Source organism: Solanum lycopersicum, chromosome 7, assembly GCF_036512215.1.
Source record: "Solanum lycopersicum chromosome 7, SLM_r2.1".
In the NCBI taxonomy this organism is placed as follows: domain Eukaryota; kingdom Viridiplantae; phylum Streptophyta; class Magnoliopsida; order Solanales; family Solanaceae; genus Solanum; species Solanum lycopersicum.
Genome location: NC_090806.1, coordinates 49,378,160 through 49,401,181, shown reverse-complemented (window position 1 = coordinate 49,401,181; position 23,022 = coordinate 49,378,160). Strand labels below are relative to the sequence as shown.

General features: G+C 36.2%; 2 long non-coding RNA genes across 2 annotated transcripts; both read left to right on the top strand.

Annotated features, from left to right (window-relative positions):
- Nucleotides 1-4,081: 4,081 nt before the first annotated feature.
- LOC101244599 (uncharacterized) lies at nt 4,082-6,463 on the top strand. Its single transcript, XR_011210689.1, has 3 exons — nt 4,082-4,211; nt 4,290-4,804; nt 6,093-6,463. It is a non-coding gene; the product is annotated as an uncharacterized lncRNA (long non-coding RNA).
- A 13,508-nt stretch (nt 6,464-19,971) lies between these two features.
- On the top strand, nt 19,972-22,567 carry LOC112941829 (uncharacterized). The gene is made up of 2 exons (XR_003247456.2): nt 19,972-20,616; nt 20,895-22,567. It is a non-coding gene; the product is annotated as an uncharacterized lncRNA (long non-coding RNA).
- The last annotated feature ends 455 nt before the right edge of the window (nt 22,568-23,022 follow it).

Genomic DNA, 23,022 nt, shown 5'->3' with positions numbered 1-23,022 from the left:
CAGATAATTGATTAGTTGTTTCCAAAAATAGACTTTGTTCTATTAATCAAATACTCTTTTTGAAAAACATGGTCGACTTTCTAATTTCTTCATGTGAAGTACATTCCAATGGTTGAAAAAGAGTTTGTTGTACTCGTAATATAAACAATAGATGTCCACTAAAACGCTTTAACAAAAGATCTCTGATTTAAATTTCGAATATAAAATGACCTTTGATAAAAAATATTTTACTTTAGAATGAAATTTCTTAGCGTGAATTCATATAATTCGACATCTGAAATAGATATCGATCGTGAACTATTAAAACAAATTTATTGATAATAAATCAAGAAAAGATTTGCAAATTATTATGACTTCATGTTGCACCTTATGATTTTTTATTTAATTAATACGTTGAGACATATTTGCCTTTTTGCTTTTGTTTGTCTTTTCACATTACTGTGCCTAATTTTAAAACTTTATTCCTTTTTTCTTGAGATAAATCGTGTTTATTATAGGGGTATTTAAAATAAATTAGTAATTTTTTCTTTAACGTCTCAGTTAATTAACCATCAACAATCAACAATGATAAATTTGCCTAATTATGGTTTGCACATCACACCCTTAGTCGAAAAATATATATGTAAAGTTTTGACTCATATTTGTATAAATTATATGGTCATCTATTTAAGAAATTTGTGAATCATTCTAAAATAAATTTTTAATTATACTTTTATTGAAACTAATCTAGTGGGATATATAAAATAGAAGTGTTAGAATCTATACGATAAAAACCAAGATTAATAAGACTCATGTTTCATTTTATTTCCTATTCACTGATTTTAGATGACCTTATTTGAAGAAATCTGACATTGTAGAATTTTTTTCATTCGATATAATATCTTAACTACTAAAATTAATGATATCCAAAATTAATCTAAAATTAAGGAGCAGTTGCTCAAAAACTAATTGATTGCTCATAAGTTCTCATGGGTCAGAGATATAACATTTTTTTCTTTAATGCTAGAACTCACATAATAATTTCTTTCCCAAAGAGAATAGATGATGAGCACAACTAGTGCACAAATTGGATGTCGGGTTGAATTTACTGGCTCTCCCTTGCCGTCTACGTAACTAAGGTGAGAGAAATAGCTCAACACTATCACTATTCATTTGATAATCTTTTTTCTGATACGGAAATACTTGTTATGTTAAAATCCTACAATTCAATTGTTATGTGAGATTTTATTTGTCTTCAGAGGGTGATCTGGGAAATTTAACGTTTAAGGGAACTGTTGAACGACTTAGTTTGTACTTTTTTTTGTATAAACTTTACTAGTGAGGAACAAAAAGAAATTAAAAAGGATATATGCAGTTGAAGACTCTGATAACGAGTATTTGATTATAATTTATTGTATGGATATTGAACATATCTTACAAGTAAGGAAATACACAGTCACTAATCGAGAGAGATTGTTTGATCTGAATGGAAAGACTACGTTTGTAAACCGCAGTTCTGGGTATTTGAAACAATGTTCTGATGTTGGGTTTGAAAACAAGATATTCTTTCCTATGCTAAATGACGAACACAGTAGCGTATTCTTCTATCTGAAAAAACATAAATATTATTCATATGATTGCTCGACCAATAAAGGGGTTTCCGATGCATATTATCTTCACATTGAAAATACTACCTACTGTGTATGGATTGACCATTATATTTTTTTATTTTTGTGTTTTCTGTAATTATCATTTTGCACCTTTTCTTAGCGGAACATAACATACAATGATTGTTAATATTTTGCCTCTTTTGTTTACGGTCATATATTATAGACTCAACATAACATAAAATGTTTGTTAATATTTGAGCCTTTCTTTACGTTCATATATTACATACTACATAACATACAATGATTGTTAATATTCTGCATCTTTTCGTTAACATTCATATTATACAGACTCAACATCACATACCGTGATTTTTATATATCTATCTAATTGTTTGTCTACTTTTTATTACAACGAATCTTTTTTAATGAAAGTTTTTTATATCCTCCAAAATTTTACAATTTAATTAGCACATAATAAATGGTCAAGATATAATACACATTTATCTTTTTAAAATTATTGTTGTGGATGATGCTTAATTGATTGTTAAAATATATTACCCTATTACTGTATTTACTATTACTACTTATTAATAAGAGTCTACAACATTCCGTCAGTACACATAAGGTGGTCAACATGTGTGCTTGAAGTAAATTTAATTTGAATGAGGTCAATTTAGTCAATTTTCTTATGTTATAGAGCATTGTAGTTGGCTGAAAAGGAACTTCAGTGTAGCTACAATACAATTATTTGTACTTCTTGTCAAAACTGTCCCTATGCGGCTAAGCTTTTCCTATCAATCATGTGTTACATGGTGAAATCAAAGACATCTTCTTCAGACAAGTCATTTTAAGCGGGATCGATATGTCATTCTTATTAAAAAGAGATAATATATAATATTTGTCATTTTATAAAATTAAATATTAATAACACTATAATTTCAATTTATTATTGTGAGTTATTAGTCTTGAATATTTATATATAAACTAAGTGAACAATTCATGTTTATTGATCAAATATAAATTGTCAAAAAAAAAACTTGACTTCAAAAAACAATAAGGATAGAATAGTAAACTCACTTAGTTTATTAATGCACATGAATTTTAAAACAGTGACATATAAATAGGAACAAAGTGAGTATAAATTAATTCTCTATCGGTATCATACAAATAGAGAATTAAGATATATTCTCTTCGTTTCTTTTTATATGACATCTTTACTATAAATAATTGGTCCATAATGTTTGTCATTTCATAAAATCAATGCATAAGTTACAATATTCTTCCTATTTTACTCTTGTGAGCTATTACCTTTCAAAGTATATATTTCAACAACCTAAACAAATTCAGTGAAATATTCATGTTCACTGGTCAAATGAATTAATCAAAATAGATTAATTCATATCCATTGATTGAAAAGTTGACTTCAAAAAAAAATAACACAAGGTACATAGCATAGTAAACTTATTTAATTTCTTTATGCACAGAAAATAAAAAATAGTGACATTAAATAAAAATGTGAGGGAGTATAAATTACAATATTTAATAATTAAGATATTTTTAAAATATATATAAAATTTGGTGGGCTCTTCAAATTTTACTTATGCCATATAAATAAGAACAGAGAAAATAACATATTATTTAAAAATAACGTCGAAATATTATAAATAACAATAATTAACAACTTCAAATATTTTGAAGTGTCACTAGAACCAATGTCGCTAAAGGCTTTAGTACATATACAAATTAAAGAGTGTTAATTGCCGCTAAAAATATACATTTAGCGGTAATTAATTTCATTGCCGCTAGTGATCATTTTTTATGTAGTGTAACGGTAAAAATTGCCCCTAACTATGTGAAATAAACCACTAATTGTTGACACCCAATTTTGACCTCCCCCGATGTAAATTAATTAACGAGCTTCTCAAATTCCAAACTATTTGAAATAATTAGATTTTTAAAGTTTAAAAATATATACAAAATAAAATGGTTTACTTTTATAATTTTTACGAAATATATGATTTACGTAATTTTGTATGCAATTAGCACATTTTAATACATTTCAAAAAATCATCTCAAAAGATTTTAGTAGATAATTTATTAAATCGGTTTATTTAAGTTGTGGTTTTATTTTTGTTTTGAATCACTAGTTTGTAATTAAATTAATGAGTTTATTTTTTGTTTTTGTTTCGTTAAAATTAAGAAGCTCGTTAGTTAATTATACTAACTCATCTCATCTAATTTTTGCCGATTTCAACTCAATTTGGCTGATTTAGTTTCACTTGGCTATGCCAAGACCGAATGTGGGCCTTTGTAATTTTCTTTTAGCACCCAGGTCTTGCCAAATCTCAGACCCAAAGATTGAACTTAAAACCCAGTCGCCCATAGAAAATTTCAACCCAATTTCCCCAAATCACCCCAGCCCATGCCTTTTAAGTTGACCCGGCCCAAACCCTTCTCTTCCTTAGCAGAGAGTCCAAAACAGCCTGCTGTTCCAAGACTTCTCCTAAAAAGTGCCAAACGCAGACAACAACGAGGAAGAATGACACGCGTGAGTAGCAAACGCAAAGGTCCCATTGATGGCGTTACATGGGAGGTATTCACAGCACCAACGACGCTTCATCCGTACGTCCCAACTTCTTCTTCCTCTATCCCATTATGTTCTGGACAGTACTTTAGGCTTCATCTTTTGTGCATTTCCAGCTGCTTGTTTCGTCCCCCTTAGCGCGAGATCTTGCCACATCGACGCCAAGGACGGGAGATCGATCTTAATCGTGCATTCCCCTTTCCCTTTTCAGAATAGAGTGAGAATTTCAGAAAAAGGTTGCTTATCCGATTTAGTGAAGTTTTTTTTTTTTTTTTGAGAATTTGAATTGGAAGAGAACCCCTCACTCATCAGTTCATACTCACCTTCTTTCAGAGTTAGATACGAAAAAAAAAGGGGAAAATTTTTTCTTTGAAAGAATCACAAATATTAATAAAATTTTTCCGAAACAATGAGCTAAAAATTTGAGTGAAATATTGAGAAAATCTTGAGAGTCTAGCTAAGTGTTAAAAAGAGGAAGCCATTTAAATCCGAAGTTCTTGGAGATATTCATTTAATCTCAGTTTGGTTCACTCTATTTCATTCATCCAAGTCTTCTCGGAGTCATTCTTTGGGTGCGGAAGTCGGTACTTTTCAGGCTCGCTATCGTCCTTGTTCTTCTGCCCCTCTGAAGGTAATCTTGCATTTCCCTTTAAGTATCCCTTGTTCTTAATATGTTGTTCATGAGAGTGTAGAGTCGTCTACATGATAGAGTGGGTGATCTATTTTTTTTTTGCCATCTTTGAACTCGTCGCTGGCTATTGTGTAGTAATAGAATCTGTTTGATAAGGCTATTATCGTTGTTTATTTTCGTTTTCAAAACGTTTTGGTGTCTGTCTAGCTTACATTGTTGTTTTGTGTTTCTTCGAGCTCATGGCTATTATGTTGGTCTTAAGATTGAACTTTTAATTTGTTAAACATCATGCTTCTAGTCCATCTCTATTTAGCAAAAATATTCTCTTTTTTTGCTATATATCCTTAAGCGTCAAAGAAGTCGTTTTATCCTCTCTCTATGAGTCCTATTTTATGGATTTCTGCCTTGCTCCGTGTGTGTGTTTAGCCATCACTATTTCGTTCTAAAAGGGGATTGAAACCTCCAACAGGCTGTTGTTTGGATGTCAACTCGTTCAATTTTTTTTCCTTATTCCGAAAATGAATCTCAAATGTGATGTAGGTTTAGTATGTCTGACATGTTCAGTTTATTGAATATGTTAATATTTTCCTCTAAATGACTCGGCTAATTGTTGTGTTCAAAGTGCATGCCTCTTAACATAATGAACTAGCATCACCAAGCTCTTCACTTATGGAGTTAGTTCGATTTCCTCATTCCGATAATTTCACTTAAAGTACATGTGCAAGTTGCTTATACATGAAAATTTGTGATTGCCAATGTTTGCCATTTATTAAGTTGGTTTGTTTTGGTTTCCAATATAGCCACTGTTCATTTTTTTGCCTAAATTTTTTTTTGTTTTATGCTTTCTTCGATCATTATTTTGTTTTAGTTTCTCAAAAGACCTTTTGTTATGTTTTTCATATTGATTTGTTTCATTAGTTCTACTTTGATACGGATACTAATTCTCTTTTTTTTTTTACCAATTTGTTGTATGAACCTCCTCCGAGTTCATAACGGAGTTCTTTAGTTGCATTCTCATATTCGAGCCATGAAGGCTCAAAAATCTCTTGTCATCTTCGAGTGAGCCAGATTGTTGTTGTGTAAAGCAAAAAACCTTAAATGGAGGCTGGAAATGGAGCTTGCAAGCTCCAAAAAGCTAAAATAAGTGTTTGTATGCTGTTTATATAGCGATATATGGTCAAAACACCATGATACTTGTGTGGAAATCGATATTATAGGTGGAAATAAATAAAATCAAAGGTGTGCAGGTTGAATACAGAATATTGTGCTGAAAATTATTTTTTTGCAGCCCCAAAGGGCCTAAAACGCAGTGATATACCAGCTGGAATATAGCACAGATGGGTGCAAAAAGTGAAAATGCAGGTGAAACGTGCAGGGACATCGAATTCAAATAAAAGACAGGCTCGGAATTCCAAAAAACCAATATACGTGATGTATACGTCAAATATACACTTGGTGTATATCATGGAAATGGGGACAAAAAGGGCCTAAAGCTTAAAGAATTTTGGGCCCAAGTCCATTTGTGATAATTTTAGAATTAGGATAGGTGGTCTAAATGCCCAATTTAATGGAATTTGGGTAATTGATCCAAGTTCAAATACTCCCCTCATTTTCCCTCTTTATTTATGTATTATTAAATTGACTTAAACTTTGGTTGAATTTTACTAATTTCCTACAGATAAAATTTATATATATATATATATATATATATATATATATATATATATATATATAGTTACTTTCCCCTAAAATATAGTTAATTAAAAATGAAAATGATAATAAGTAAATAAAAGAACTTTATTTTTTAGTCAAAACCTAATTTTTTTTTATGAAAAATCATTTTTAGTCAAATTGCCGGTCAACCGCGAGTTAGGGGGCAATCCGAGTGCCTAACACCTTCTCGGAATGTATATTTGAACTTCGAACCCTTTTCCATCGATTTTTATCTTTTTTAAAATTTTTTGAAAGTAAATTTTATGTCTTCTTGATTTTTACTAAAAAATCAAGTGGCGGCTCTGTTAATTTGAAAGATCGATTTTTCTTAAATCGTAAGATTTATTGATTTTTTCGAAACTTAGTCAGTTTTTTACTTTACATATATATTTTTAATAAAACAGAAATGGCCACTCCGCTGGGGATTAATTAAGTTCTAACCAAAAGGATTTGACTATTTTGACTAATTGCTATCATTAAATTGCTTATATGTGATTAATTTGTTTAAATTAGAAATTGGCATTGCATTTAATGGCATATTCTGTTATATATTATATAGTATATTAAAGGATGGTTTGCGAAATTGCAACCGGTTTTTTTTATACTCACCTTCTTCCAGAGTTAGAGGCAATTTATTGGTTTGTTATACGTCCAACGGTTGTTGCAAGTTTCAGCCCAAATTATCTGTTTGGGTTCCCGGTCTTTTTCAAAAGTCAATCCTAGTCAACTAGCGTAGAGCCGAACCAAAATCTCGAATTCAGGAGCATTTGAACTAGGACGATCCAACACCCAAGGCATGTTAGGCCCATTAGAAGACCACCATGAGTCCAAAACGGCTTACGGCCTAAACGAACGTTCATAGTTATGTGTTTAAATTTGAAGGATGCATATGTTGTTTGAAAAATCATTGTCTAGTGGGGTAAGAATTAGATCATAATTTATACTAGTTGAAGAAAGTTTCACAAGCTACTATCCCAAGACGTTGGCATCTGGAGACGATATATTCAACATCGAAGGTTTCATGGAAGCATAGTATAGGATTGTACCCCTGCGTGGGACTGATTTTGTATCCCGTTTTCCCCAATATGTATACCCATTCATCTTTATTTAAATTTGTATAAATTTGAGTTTTAGGGGAATGAAATATTTCAAATGACATATACATCCTTCAATTCGTTAGGCCTACCCTTGGCATAAAAGGGTCACAAGCATGATTAAGACGTGATATATGTGTGTTTAAATGCTTATGTGCTATGTTTTTATGAATGAAGATATCGGAAATCCACTCCTATCCAGAAATTTCCAGAAGAAATATACAGAAGTCACTACCACAAATGTCTGACCAAAACCGTCTGAGTCTTAAATTTCTCACTCAAAAGACAAATCTCATCTCCGAATCCTAAGCATTACTCTACTGTCTCAGAAAGGCAAAATTGCCGCTATGGACAAGGGAAAGGGTATCCAAGCAAAACCAAGTGAAGAAGAGAGGACCAATAGGCAGAAGCAGCGCAGAAAATGTTTATATGAATTATTATTTCCTCCTGAGATCCTCAAAGAGGAAATCAATGAAGAAAGTTACGAGGAGGAAAGTTATGAGGAGTTACTTGCCCGCCCACCTTCTTTCGAGGGACATCTGGCAAAGCAAAATTTCTCTTGAGGCATATCTGCATGAAGGCCGGAAGAAGATGAAGATCATCTCGTGCGCTCTCGTTTTTGAACACTATAGGTCTAAGGGCCTGCTAAGACCCGTTAAGAAAACGTCCCCCCAAGTGGGATTAAGAGATCTCCACAAGACATGTGAATGTCATTCCACGGAGAAAGGGCATACAATAGATGAGTGTATTGGGTTAAAAAACGCAGTCCGTTATTTATTCAGTATGGATAGTACTCCTAACACTTGGGGTGACGACGTCAATCTTGCATGTGATGAACCACGTCTTGACATACCGGTCACAGAGCGAATCAGATTCTTTCATTGCTCATTCACACCTTTCAAGAAAACAATGAGGGAAATCTACTTGGATTTGGTTCAAAATGGTTTCTTTACCCATTACTACAAGAATATGGACATGCAATACTCTATTCAGCACGAAATCCGAAAGTGTTGTCCCTAATATCATCACACCACAGACCACAACATTGAAAAAATGTCTCGACTTTTGCCACGACCTCGAATCCCTCATCAACATGAGAAAGATTCAAGTTGAGACCGTTCCCCGTGGATAAGATGAGGATGACGAAGAGAAGAAAGTGACTGAGATGGAGTCATTAGCATATCTTTAAAGCTTTGTTGTTTTTCCATTTCCTTGTAATCCCAACGAATGAATGAATGAAAATATTTCCCTTTTGTACTCGAATTATGTTGGGCCTGACTTCTCCTTGTGAGATACGTAGGCAGCCTTCCAAGTCCTGGCCCCTGTCTTTAAAAATTTTTATTCTCCCCCTTTATGTTACGAGAAGATATGACCATATCAACGGACGTCAAAGAGCAGATGCAAGAAGACCTTAGCTCAACGTGATTTAGCCTTTCTGAGACAATGTCAAAACTAAAACAAGCAAACTCCTGCTTGTTAAAAAATGTGTTTCTGTCCTTACTCGTGAGTTTAAGATATCCTCAAACAAAGAAACTTGTGTGTTTATCTGCTCTCTGTGTGATATTTTCTGTTTTGTATTTTGAATCTACACTGACAAACCTGCCTTTGAGTTATTTTCCTTCCTAGGTACTTTGAAACTTATCCGTGTCGATAAAAAGCTGGCAGATCATCCCTATCTCACTAGATCGAAAGGTCCCGCAGATTTCTTCCCTAGACAAAGCTCAGACGAAAGAAAGACAGTCATGGGAAACAGTAACGAAGAAGTAAGTCTTACCGACGTTGTGATGGCTCAACCCACCATAGAGAACCAGAATGAATTGATTCTGCAATTGATGAAGCAAATTGCTGAAATAAGAGTTGAAATGCAAAAGAGACAGGATCTGCCTCAGACAGGTTTTGCTGCTAACGTTGCTGAGGGGAGACCTCCAATCTACTTCCCATCTTAAAATATGGATCCAGCACAGAACCAACCATCTACACCTTCTCAGAATCCGTCGGTTATAGATTTGACTACCCAAAATCCCCAATATGCTTTCGCATCCTACCAAACTCTACCTACTCCTCAAAACACCCACCCCTAAATGTCACCCATCCTCAAAACACCCACCATCAAACCGCTCCACCATCACAAAATCAAAACCAAAATACTTTCGATCTCCAAACACCCCACCACCACTTAAATTAGAATACCAATCCTCAGACTTACCCACAGAATTATCAAACTGCTCAAAATGCCCAGAGTCCCTCCACAGCTCCACCCTTATCTAAAAGAACCACTTTCCAAATTCCCGTCCATGTTGAGCATGAAGTGCACAATTTTGAGCTAGACAAGTACGAGGAACAGGTAAGAGAATGGAGGGCAAAGGTAGAGGCAAAGGTCGATATAAAAGAAGAGATCAAGAAAGCCATGAAGGATCTTCAAAGTGTCCCTGATATCCCGGGCTTAGTTATGAAGACTTATGTATTCATCCAAATTTGGACCTTCTAGAAGGGTTCAAAATTCCAAAATTTGATACTTTCGGAGAAGTGGGGAACCCTATGGCTCCTTTGAGAGCCTACCGCGACAAGCTTGTTGGAGTTGGTAGGGATGAAACTTTATTGATGTGTCTCTTCAGCCAAAGCCCGTGCGGAGAAGCTCTTGAATGGTTTACCTTGCACGAAACCAGGCAATAGCCTAGCTGGAATGCATTGGCCAAAGATTTTATCGATCAATTCACTTACAACGTAGAAATTGTTCCAAATCGATATTGTTTGGATAAGAAGAAACAAAAATCAACCGAGAGTTATAGGGAGTTTACCTATAGGTGGAGAAAAGAAGCGGCAAGGGTAAAACCGCCCATGTCTGGAAAAAAATCATTGAAGATTTCATGCAGGTGCAAGAGTCCGAATATTACGACCGAATCATGCTGCTTGTGGGAGTGAAATTTGCCGAGATAGTCAAGATTGATGAGACTATCGAAGATGGTTTAAAATCAGGAAAGATAGCCCGTGTAGCCACATCGCCTGGATCTTCAGGGTTGTTGAAAAAGAAGAGAGAATACGTGGCTGTTGTTTCATATGAGGGCAAAAAAAACCCAAGAAGATCTTAGTACTCCCACTCCCAAGGTCGTTCTCGACCTTCTCAAAACTCTTATCAGGCTAGTCAGAAAAATAATCCACCTCCCATTTACCAAAGTCCATATCCCATTTACCAAAATCTACCTCCAATTTACCAAAATCCATCTCCCATATACAAAAACCATCCTTCATATTACGAAATTCCATCTCCTTATTATCAAGGTGTTGCTTCCAACTGCGCTAACGTGTAGTCGAGCTTTAGAGAACCCCCTCTTCTTTATCAAGTCCAAGCTCCACTATACCAAAATCCCCATCCGAATTATCAAGCTCCATCGCCAAACTACAAAACAAATCCATATCCTAGAAGCCAAGTTCCCCGTCCAAATACAAGAAGTTATCAACAGGTGCCTCCTCCCCAACAAGGCAGTTATGATCCTCCTTGACCCAGATTAGGGAAGAAGCCTTAAAGGAACTTCACTACGCTCGCTGAAAGACGAACAAAGGTGTACGAGCGACTGACTACGACCGGGTATATCCATCTAATGAGGCCCAAACCGGTGGATACCAGTTCTAAGATCTATTGGCCTGATCAAAGGTGTGCTTATCATTCCAACAGTATTGGACATGATACTGAAGATTGTATTAACCTTAAGCATAAGAATCAAGATCTGATCGACCAAGAGGTGGTCTCTATTCAAACAGCCGTGCCTAATGTCAACACCAACCCTTTGTCGAATCATGGAGGCGTCAATATCAACATGATAGAGACATACGATGATTGATGTGTGACTAAGGTGATAACTCAATTTGTGTGCATGACGATCTAGAAAATGTTGTGGCCTCATTAAGTGTCAAAGAGAAAAAAGAGTTTGTGATCCTGACACCTGCAAAAGTTGTTGCCTTGGTGCCATAAAAAACTCTTATTAAGACAAAATTTGTGATTGAGATTGCTGTTGCACAAGGCATGACCCGATCCGGAAGATGTTATACTCCTGAGGAGCTTGCTCTTGGAGGTCAAAAGAAGGATCAAGCTAAAAGGCCAATAAGCTGGAGAAGAAAACAACCGAAAGATTATTCTATTGTCAAGCATTTGGAGAGGACTCCAGCCCAGATTTCTGTATGGGCCTTGCTGATGAGTTCTCAATCGAACAGGTAGGCTTTGATGAAGGATATTCATGATACATTTGTGTCCGCTGGAACAAGCAGCGATAATGTGGCCGCTATGATTAACCAAGTCATCCGAGGGAATCAGATTAGTTTCTGAGACGATGAGTTGCCTTTTAAAGGGAGGTCACACAACAAGGCATTGGACATCATTGTCGTATGCCGCGACAAAGTCATAAATTGCATCCTGGTGGACGATGGATCAGGTCTGAACATTTTCCTGTTGTCAACATTAAGGCAACTAAAGTTTGACTTGGGAAAGCTGGAACAAAACCAAGTCAATGTAAAAGCCTTGGACAGAGTACAGAAAGATACGTTGGGAGCGGTGAATATGTACATCCAAATGGGTCCAGCAGAATTAAGTGCACAGTTTCAAGTCTTGGACATCGATATCGGCTTAACATTCTTCTGGGAAGACCTTTTATTCACATGGCTAGAGCTGCGCCTTCTATCCTGCATCAAATGATGAAATTCGTTTGGAAAAACGAAGAGCTAGTCATTTATGGAGAAGGTATTCATTCTTGCAGACAGGCGCCGATTATCGATGAAGTGTCTCGAGGTACTGATTTATACATGGTGGAGTTGGTAAATACCACCGGTTAAGTCTTGGCCCCAGAACCTCTCACGCCTTCTGTGTATAAGATGATTGCTCCCGTGATGTTGCAAAGTGGATTAGAACCAAGTTTCAGATTGGGAAGGAATCCCTTAGGAATTGTTCAGCCCATTCAAGTTTCCGTCAAAGGAGCAAGGTATGGCTTGGGGTACGTCCCCACAAATGATGATCAGAAGACAAAGAAGAAGAAGGATCAAGCATTGTCCAAGCCAATCCCTCATCTATATTAATCCTTTCCAGTCTGTGAATATGCCAAGCAAGAGGAACTTTGGGAAGGAATTTGTGGCCTTTTTGAAGAGATTGATGCTATCATTGAAGAAGAGGTTGAGCTGAAAGGATTCCGTGATGCTGAGCTAGGAGAGATGCTGTAGAACTGGACCTCCACCCCCATCTTAATCGCTCAAACTCTTTGGTAGTAGGGCATCGTTTTATGCATATTTAAATCAGTGGTAGTCCTGAAGAGGCCCGAGACCTACCATTTTGCATTTTTCATAACTGTTTGAATTTTTAATTTTCCATCGTGATGTTTCAAAAGGCAACTTGACCCTATGCTATGGACAAAGTTTGCACCGTTTTCCAATTTGAATGGAAGCCTCTTTTATTTTAAAATTTGTTTATTTACTCATTTATTATACTTTTCTTTCTTAACTTTGTTTGTTTATGGTTTCAGTAATGTAAGTTTTAAACTTGCCAATGTCGTGTCTTATCATGAGCTGAGTGAACAAAATGAGGCAAGTGATGACGAGGTTGATGATTAAGATGAAGAAAGTGAGGAACCAGAATATATTACCAAGAATTTTCGGCAGTTTGAAAACCAGCATAAGACGAATCTAGAGGAAATGGAAAGGGTAAATCCGGGAGACCTAGAGTGCGTTAAAGAGGTTAAGATCAACATTCACTTAAATGAAACTCAAAGAAAAGACCTAATTCATTTACTCACCGAGTACATTAACGTGTTCGTCTTGGAAGTCAGCGACATGCTAGGGTTGAGTACCAATGTTGTGTCTCACAAATTGCCGATTAATCCAGGGTTCAGTCCGGTGAAGCAAAAAACTAGGAAATTCAAGCCTGAGTTAAGTTTAAAGATTAAAGAAGAGATCACCAAGCAGATAGAGTCTCGATTGATGGAAGTGACACAATACCCGACTTGGTTGGCCAATGTTGTTCCGGTCGCCAAAAAAGACGAGAAGATCAGCATTTGTGTCGACTACAGAGATCTCAACAAAGCCATCCCTAAGCATAATTTTCCATTCCCGAACATTCACATTCTGATTGATAACTATGCTAAACATGAAATATAGTCATTTGTGGATTGTTATGTAGGTTATGATTAGATTTTGATGGATGAAGAAGACGCAGAATAGACACCTTTTATCACCCCTTGTGGTGTATATCATTACAGAGTGATGCCATTTGGACTCAAGAGTGTTAGTTATACCTATATGAGGGTTATGCAACCATATTTCATGAAATGATTCATAAGTAGATTGAGGTGTATGTGGATGATGTTATAATCAAATCCAGCGAGTGTTCGGACCACTTTAAACATTTGAAGAAGATCTTTGATCATCTGCGTCGGTATAACTTGAAGTTGAATCCCCCTAAATGTGATTTTAGAGTACAAGCCAACAAGTTGTTGGGATTTATAGTCAGTAGAAGAGGTATTGATCTGGATCCTTCCAAGATTAAGGCGATTTAAGAGTTACCTCCGCATAGGACTAAGAAGGAGGTGATCCTATCTTCAAGCTGTTGAAGGAAGACGCTACGACAAAGTGGACTGAAGAGTATCAGACTGCTTTTTATGCTATCAAGAACTATTTTTCCAATCCGTCGGTATTGGTCCCTCCGCGAGAAGGGAGTCTATTGTTGTTGTATTTGTCCATCTCTGATAGTGTATTTGGATACTTACTTGGTCAACATAACGAGACAGGAAAAATGGAGAAGGCTATCTATTATATAAGCAAGAAGTTTACTCCATACGAGTCTCGTTACACTTTGTTAGAGAGGACGTGTTGTGCTTTGACTTGGCTTGCACATAAGTTGAAACATTGTCTGTCTTCTTATACTACATACCTCATTTCCAGAATGGACCCGTTGAAGTATATCTTCCAAAAGGCGAGTGGAAAATGTTGTTGAGTGAGTTTGATATTGTGTATGTAACTCAGAAGGCGATAAAAGCACAGGCTTTGGCTGATCATCTTGCAGAAAATCCCGTTGATGAAGAGTATGAACCGATCAAGACTTATTTTCACGATGAAAAATTGTCATTTGTGGGTAAAGATATTTCTGAAGCATATCTAGGTTGGAGACTATTCTTTGATGGAGCGACAAATCACCAAGGGAAAGGTATTGGGGTGGTCTTAGTGTCGGATCTGGTCAGCACTATCCCATGGCAGCTAAGCTCCGATTTAATTACACGAACAACATGGTTGAGTATGAAGCTTGTGTTCTTGGTTTGAAAATGGACACTGTCATGAATGTCCAAGAGTTGCTAGTTATTGGATATTCAGACTTGTTTATTTATCAAGTTCAAGGAGAATGGGTTGTGAAGAATCCAAAGATTATACCTTACGTACAATATGTGCAGAAGTTGTGCAATGGGTTTCGTAAGATCGAATTCAGACATACTCCCAGAATACCAAATGAGTTGGCCGATGCTCTCGCCACCATCGCTTCAATGATTAAACATCCGGATACAGATTACATTAATCCGTTGGATATAGAACTGAAGGAACGTCCGGTCCATTGTTCACATGTTGAAGCGGAACCAGACGGTTTGCCTTGGTATTTTGATATAAAGAAGTATTTGGAGTCCAGAACTTATCCAGAAGATGCTACATCCAACCAGAAAAAGTCGATACTCCGCATGGCCCTCAACTTTTTCTTAAGTGGAGAAGTCCTTTATATGAGGACCCCAGATTTGGGTCTTCTCAGATGTGTTGATGCTGTTGAAGTTGTGAAGCTTATTGAACATATACATGTTGGAGTTTGTGGTACGCATATGAATGTGCTTACTTTGGAAAGAAATATCCTTCGAGCCGAGTATTTTTGGATGACTATGGAGAACGATTGTTTCAAGTTTGTGCAAAAATGCCATAAATGTCAAGTGCACGGTGATTTGATCCGAGTGCCACCTCACAAACTTAAGGCTATGAGCTCACCTTGGCCGTTTGTAGCTTGGGGTATAGATGTCATCGGTCTGATAGAGCCAGCCGCTTCTAATGGACACATTTTTATTTTGGTTGCCATTAATTATTTCACCAAGTGGGTGGAATCAACTTCTTACATGTCGGTAACCAAGAAAGTTGTGGCTGATTTTGTTCGCAACAATTTGATATGCAGGTTCGGAGTACCAGAATCAATCACTATAGATAATTGTGCAAATCTTAATAGTCACTTGATGAGACATATATGTGAGCAATTTAAGATCACGCACCGGAATTCAACCTTTTATCGTCCCCAATTGAATGGAGCTGTAGAGGTCGCCGATAAGAATATCAAGAAGATTCTGAGAAAAATGATTGACAATTACCGAGGTTGGCACGAGATGTTTCCATACGCTTTATTGGGTTATCGGGCGACTGTCCATTCATCGACTGGAGTTACCCCATACTTGCTAGTATATGGAACACAAGCAGTCATACCGGCTGAAGTGGAGATACCATCTTTGAGAATTATCCAAGAAGCTGAGTTGAGTAATGCTGAATGCGTCAGCAAGAGAACTGATCAGTTAACTTTGATTGACGAGAAGATAATGATTGTCATTTGTCATGGTCAATTATGTTGACAGAGAATGATTCGTGCTTTCCACAAGAGAGTCAGAGCTAGAACTTTTGAAATTGGTCAGTTGGTCCTTAAGCACATTTTCCCTTATCAAGACGAGTACAAAGGAAAATTCGCACCAAATTGGTAAGGTCCTTACATGGTTCGCAAAGTATTATCTGGAGGTGCTTTGGTCCTGTCGGAGATGTATGGCACCGCGTGACAAAAACCGATCAACTCAGATACTGTCAAGAGATATTATGTGTAAAGTTTTAGTTTTTATTCCTATCATTTACTTGTAATTGTTCTATCTGCTTGTATTTGCTTGGTTTAAATTTTGTCCCTCTTGTAACGAACTACGTCTGACCTGAATTCTCAAGAATGAGATACGTAGGCGGCCTATGTCGGTCTCGGTCACCCCATTTATTCCCTTTAATTATTTCATTGTATTTGAACTAAGTTCGACCTGAATTCTCAAGAATGAGATACGTAGGCGGCCTGTATCGCCCTCGGTCGGTTTCTTTGTAAATTTCTCTTTCGTTAACCTTTAAGGGGGAACTATGTTTGACCTGATTCCTGCCTCAACGGGATACGTAGGCGCCACAAGGGTTCGGTCATATCTCTTGTAAGATTTCTATTCCTCTTTACAATAGAAACAGGGACAAATTTTTTGAGAGGGACTCGAAAATTCTCGAGAAGAAGATTCTTCCTCAGCAAGTCAAGACTGAAGATATTTTGAGATTTGTAACTAGGACATAATTTTTGAGATATGACAGAATTTTTGAGAATATCTCAAAAATTCCACGATCTACTCAGTTTCAGTGGAAAGATAAGCAAGACAGTTAACTGAGAGAGAAATTTTGAGGATGGCCTTAAAATTTTAGCATGGGTTTATCTACAAGTCCAGAGTGACTCTAAAAACTCCCCAATGAATAATCAGATAAACCTCCACGCTTCAGGCTCAAAGAAGTTTGTTAAGCCTGATATAACATGACTTAGAAGTGACCTTTTTCAGATACTATTTCTCGAAAATTTATTTCTCTTAAATTTTTCCTTTAACGTTTTATTTGTTTTGGCATAAAATATTTTGTCTTATCTATCAAGATTCAGGAGATCGAGAAATCAACCATAGATAGCAGGAGAAGGAGCAGACAACTGAAGAAATCGACACAGATCAATTCATTTTTAAAACTAACAATTATTATGTGGATGCAGGTTTATAGATTTGCTATGAAATCAGCAAATTCTTTCGATTTATGAATATGAAGAAGTCAAAGGAGGAAAAAAACTATCCAAAAATCAATAGTTTTCCTAGAAGCAAGAATCATTATATATCGCTTATGTTGGAGACTTGAGAATATGAATTGTTTATTTCAATCAATTTCCAACAACATGACATTTATTAAGAACGTCGAGCTAGATTCGAAGGTAAATCAAGCGAAATATCAAGAAAGAGTTTCGGTTTCCATAAAGGACGTCATTTGCACCATAATGTCGGATATGATATTATGCATAACCCGGAGGGGTCAGTTATTTTATTGGCGATCAAGACGATATACTATCTTGAAGTAGTCTTTTTACCATTATCATCATGATTATCCAGAAAGAAACCAGAAGATCATTATGTTTTTCGATTGAAGCACTATTTTCATTTAGTACCAAGGATGACATCAAGAGTTAATATCTGTGCATCACAGGAAGATATTCATGTCCTGTGGAAGATCATGCATCGCCAGTCAATATCCATGCATCGCGAAAGATCATGCTTCGCGAGTCAATATCCATGCATCGCAAAAGATCATGCATTGCAAGTCAATATCCATGAATCTGGAAAATCATGCATCGCAAGTCAATATTCATGCATCGCGAGTTAATATTCAAGCATCGCGAGAAGATTGCATACCTGGAAGAAATTTGTGCATTGCGAGAAGATTTCATACCTCACAGAAATTTATGCATCACGAGAAGATTTCATACCTCGTAGAATATTATGCATCGCGAGAAGATTTTATATCTCATAGAAATTTATGCATCACGAGAAGATTCCATGCCTTTTTGAAATTTATGCATCGCGAGAAGATTTCATACCTCGCAGAAATTTTTGCATCGCGAGAAGATTTCATACCTCGCAGAAGTTTATGCACCATGAGAAGATTCCATGCCTCATTGAAATTTATGCATCGCAAGAGGATTTCATGCCTCGTAAAAAAGTTATGCATCATGAGAATATTTCATACTTCGCAGAAATTTACGCATCGGGGGAAAATATTAATGCCCCGCAAGAAGTCATGCACTGCCAGAAAAGGAAATCGTGCATCCCAAGAGAAATATTTATCCATCGGCATCAACTGCATTCTTTTATTTTGATAAAAGTAAACATCAAGAAGAGCATACAAGACGACATCAAGAGAAATACGAGCACACCTCATCAACTTTCCTTTATGTTGACATCAAATGAAGAATACATTGAAGATTATATTGCCAACACAAGACATAAGCTTTATTTGCTTTACGTCAAACCAATCGAGTTGGCGTCAAATGTCGAGGAGAACAATTAAGTTTAGACATGGTAAAAGACATTGTCTCCCATATTAATTACATTTTTATGTTGACGAGTTTTATCTCAACCTTTTTCGAGAGCATTCGAAAGGATGAATTCTCCAAAAGATACCACATGTGCGGACGACATAAAAAAGGATGCAGCACAACGTGGAAATTTTTTAAGCAGCGAACTGAGACATAGTCCAGAGAGGATTGTCAAAATTTTAGGACGCGAGCAGAGGAGTGGCTTCCACCACAATCAAACCAAACCCCTATCGGAAGGCATGTGGGTTTTTCTTTGGGTTTTGTCAGTTTCAGTTTCCCATCCAGAAACCTTGATATCTGCCGGAAGCAAGCTTCCAATCTGAGTGATAATGCGCCAAGAGCCTTGAAAATTATATCCGTGTAAACTCTTAATTATGGGTGTGAAGCGCGCCACATTCACGGCTAAGAAGTTACAAGCCTCCTTTTCATACTCGTTTAATTTTGCCACTTGTCCAGAGCCAAAGGTTATCTAGAATAATAGATTTCCTTTTCAACCAATCTATTCGAACCACAAATAGCCTGATTCCTAAACTATAAGTATATGTAGGCGAGCTCGGTGATGAAAACTCGGCTGTATTCCAACATTCACTCTTAAATCTTATTCTTGAGCATTTCCGTCCCTTCATAATTCGGTATCGAAATGACCCTTGAATTCTTTCAACTCGTGCGTTAAATCAAGCGTGTAGAACTACAAGTGGTTTGAATTCTCATTCAGCCTGAGATATGTAGGAAACCCATTTCCAGGGCTCGGCCATAATTCCTAAAGTCCATACCAAATATTGTCAGAAAAATTAATTTGTGGTCGGTCAAAATCGAATTGGTCAATTTCATTTTTCTTGAACTTCTTGCATCAGTCCAAGTCAAAAAAGGGACAGTTGACACCCAATTTTGACCTCCCCTGATGTAAATTAACTAACGAGCTTCTCAAATTCTAAACTATTTGAAATAAATAGATTTATGAAGTTACAAAATTTACACAAAATAAAATGGTTTACTTTTATAATTTTTACGAAATATATGATTTATGTAATTTTATATGCAATTAGCACATTTTATATACATTTCAAAAAATCATCTCAAAAGATTTTAGTAGATAATTTATTAAATTGGTTTATTTTAAGTTATGGTTTTATTTTTGTTTTGAATCACTAGTTTGTAATTAAATTAATGATTTTATTTTTTATTTTTATTTTGTTAAAATTAAGAAGCCCGTTAGTTAATTATAATAACTCATCTCATCTAATTTTAGCTGATTTCAACTCAATTTGGCTGATTTAGTTTCACTTGGCTATGCCAAGACCGAATGTGGGCCTTTGTAATTTTCTTTTAGCACCCAGGTCTTGCCAAATCTCAGGCCCAAAGATTGAACTTAAAACCCAGTCCACCATAGAAAATTTCAACCCAATTTCCCCAAATCACCCCAGCCCATGCCTTTTCAGTTGACCCGGCCCAAACCCTTCTCTTCCTTAGCAGAGAGTCCAGAACAATCTGCTGTTCCAAGACTTTTCCCAAAGTGCCAAACGCGGACAACAACAAGGAAGAACGACACACGTGAGTAGAAAACGCGAAGGTCCCATTGATGGTGTTACATGGGAGGTATTAACAATACCAACCGCGCGTGATCCGCACGTCCCAACGTCTTCTTCCTCTATCCCATTCTGCTTTGGACAGTACTTTCGGCTGCAACTTTTGTGCGTTTCCAGCTACTTCCTTCGTCCCCCTTAGCGCGAGATCATGCCACATCGATACCAAGGACGGGAGATCGATTTTAATCGTCCATTCCGCTTTCCCTTTTCAGAATAGAGTTAGAATTTCAGAAAAAGGTTGTTTATCAAATTTAGTGAATTTTTTTTTTGAGAATTTGAATTGGAAGAGATTCCCTCTCTCATCAATTAGTGATCCGTTTCCCCCAATTTTTTTATTTAAAAGCATTAGAAATATCAATAAATTTTTTCTGAAATAGTGAGCTAAAAAGTTGAGTGAAATACTAATTGTTAAGAAGAGGAAACCATTTAAATCCGAAGTTCTTGGAGATATTCCTTTAATCTCAGTTTGGTTCACTTTATTTCATTCATCCAAGTCTTCTCGGTGTCATTCTTAGGGTGCAGAAGTCGGTACTCTTTCAGGTTCACTATTGTCCTTGTTCTGCTGCCCCTCTGAAGGTAATCTTCCATTTCCCTTTTAAGTATCCCTTGCTCTTAATATGTTGTTGATGAGAGTGTAGAGTAGTCGTCTACATGATAGAGTGGGTGATCTATTTTTTTCTATCTTCGGACTCGTCGCTGGCTATTGTGTAGTAATAGAATCTGTTTTTTAAGCTATTATTGTCATTTATTTCCGTTTTCAAAATGATTTGGTGTCTATCTAGCTTACATTGTTGTTTTGTGTTTCTTCGAGCTAATGGCTATTATGCTTGCCTTAAGATTGGACTTTTCATTTGTTAAACATCATGCTTCTAGTCCATCTCTGTTTAGCTAAATATTTTCTCGTTTTGCTATATATCCTTAAGTATCAAAGAAGTCGTTTTATCCTCTCTCTATGGGTCTCCTATTTTATGGATTTCTGCTTGCTCCGTGTGTGCGTTTAGCTATGACTATTTCGTTCTAAAAGGGGATTGAAACCTGCAGCAGGCTGCTTGTCCTAGTGTCAAGTCGTTCAAATGTTTTTCCTTGTTCTGAAAATGAATCTCAAATGTGATGTAGGTTTAGTATGGCTGACATGTTTAGTTTATCGAGTATGTTAATATTTTCCTCTAAATGACTCGACTATTTGTTGTGTTCAAAGAGCATGCCCCTTAACATAATGAACTAGCATAACCAAGCTCTTCACTTATGGAGTTAGTTCGATATCCTCATTCCGATAATTTCACTTAAAGTACGCATGCAAGTTGCTTCTACATGAAAATCTATGATTGCCATTGTTTGCCATTTATTAATTTGGTTTGTTTTGGTTTCCCATATAGCCACTGTTCATTCTTTTGCCTAATCTTTTTTGGTTTTATGCTTTCTTCTTTCATTGTTTTGTTTGTTTCTCAAAAGACCTTTTGTTATGTTTTCGTCTTGATTTGTTCCATTAGTTTTACTTTGATACGGATACTAATTCTCTCTTTTTTACCAATTTGTTGTATGAACCTCCTCCGAGTTCATAACGGAGTTCTTTAGTTGCATTCTTATATTCGAGCCATGAAGGCTCAAATCTCTTGTCGCCTTCGAGTCAGCCAGATTGCTATTGTGTAGAGCAAAAACCTTAAAACAAAGGCTGGAAATGGAGCTTGCAAGTTCCAAAAAGCTAAAATAAGTGTTGATATGCTGTTGTATATAGCGATATATGGTCCAAAACACCATGATACGTGTGTGGAAATTGATATTACATGTGTAAATAAGGAAAACTCAAAGGTGTGCAGGTTGAATACATCAGATACTGCTGGAAATTCATTTTTGCAGCCCCAAAGGGCCTAAAACGCAGTGATATATCATCTGTATACACTGATATACAGCTGGAATATAGCACAGATGGGTGCGAAACGTGAAAATGCAGGTGAAACGTGCAGGGACATCGAATTCAAATAAAATACAGGCTAGGGATTCCAAGAATCGGTAGTATACGTGATGTATACATCAAATATACACTTGGTGTATATCATGGAAAATGTGGACAAAAAGGGCCTAAATCTTAAAGAATTTTGGGCCCAAGTCCATTTGTGATAACTAAATAAAAGAACTTTATCTTTTAGTCAAAACATGAAAAATTATATGAAAGTCATTTTTAGTCAAATCGCTAGTCAACCGCGAGTTAGCGGGCATTCCGAGGGCCTAGCACCTTCTCGGAATGTATATTTGAACTTCGAACCCCTTTCAATCCGTTTTTATCTGTTTTTAAATCTTTTGAAAAATAAATTTTAACTTTCTTGAAATTACTAAAAAATCAAGTGGCGGCTCTGTTAATTTGAAAGGTCGATTTCTCTTAAATCATAAGATTAATTTTTTTTGAAACTTAGTCATTTTCACTTTACATATATATTTTTAATAAAACAGAAACCCTTCATTACATTTTGGGATAAAAAATGCCCTAATTTTTTCCTTAGAGACCACATATACCCTCAAGAGTTAACACCCATACTTTTATTGACTTGGCAAGCCATGTGGGACTAATCCTTTCACCTAAGCATCGACAACTAGGATTCACTACAAAAGAACTAGACTTTTAGTGGCGACATCAGTCGCCACAGA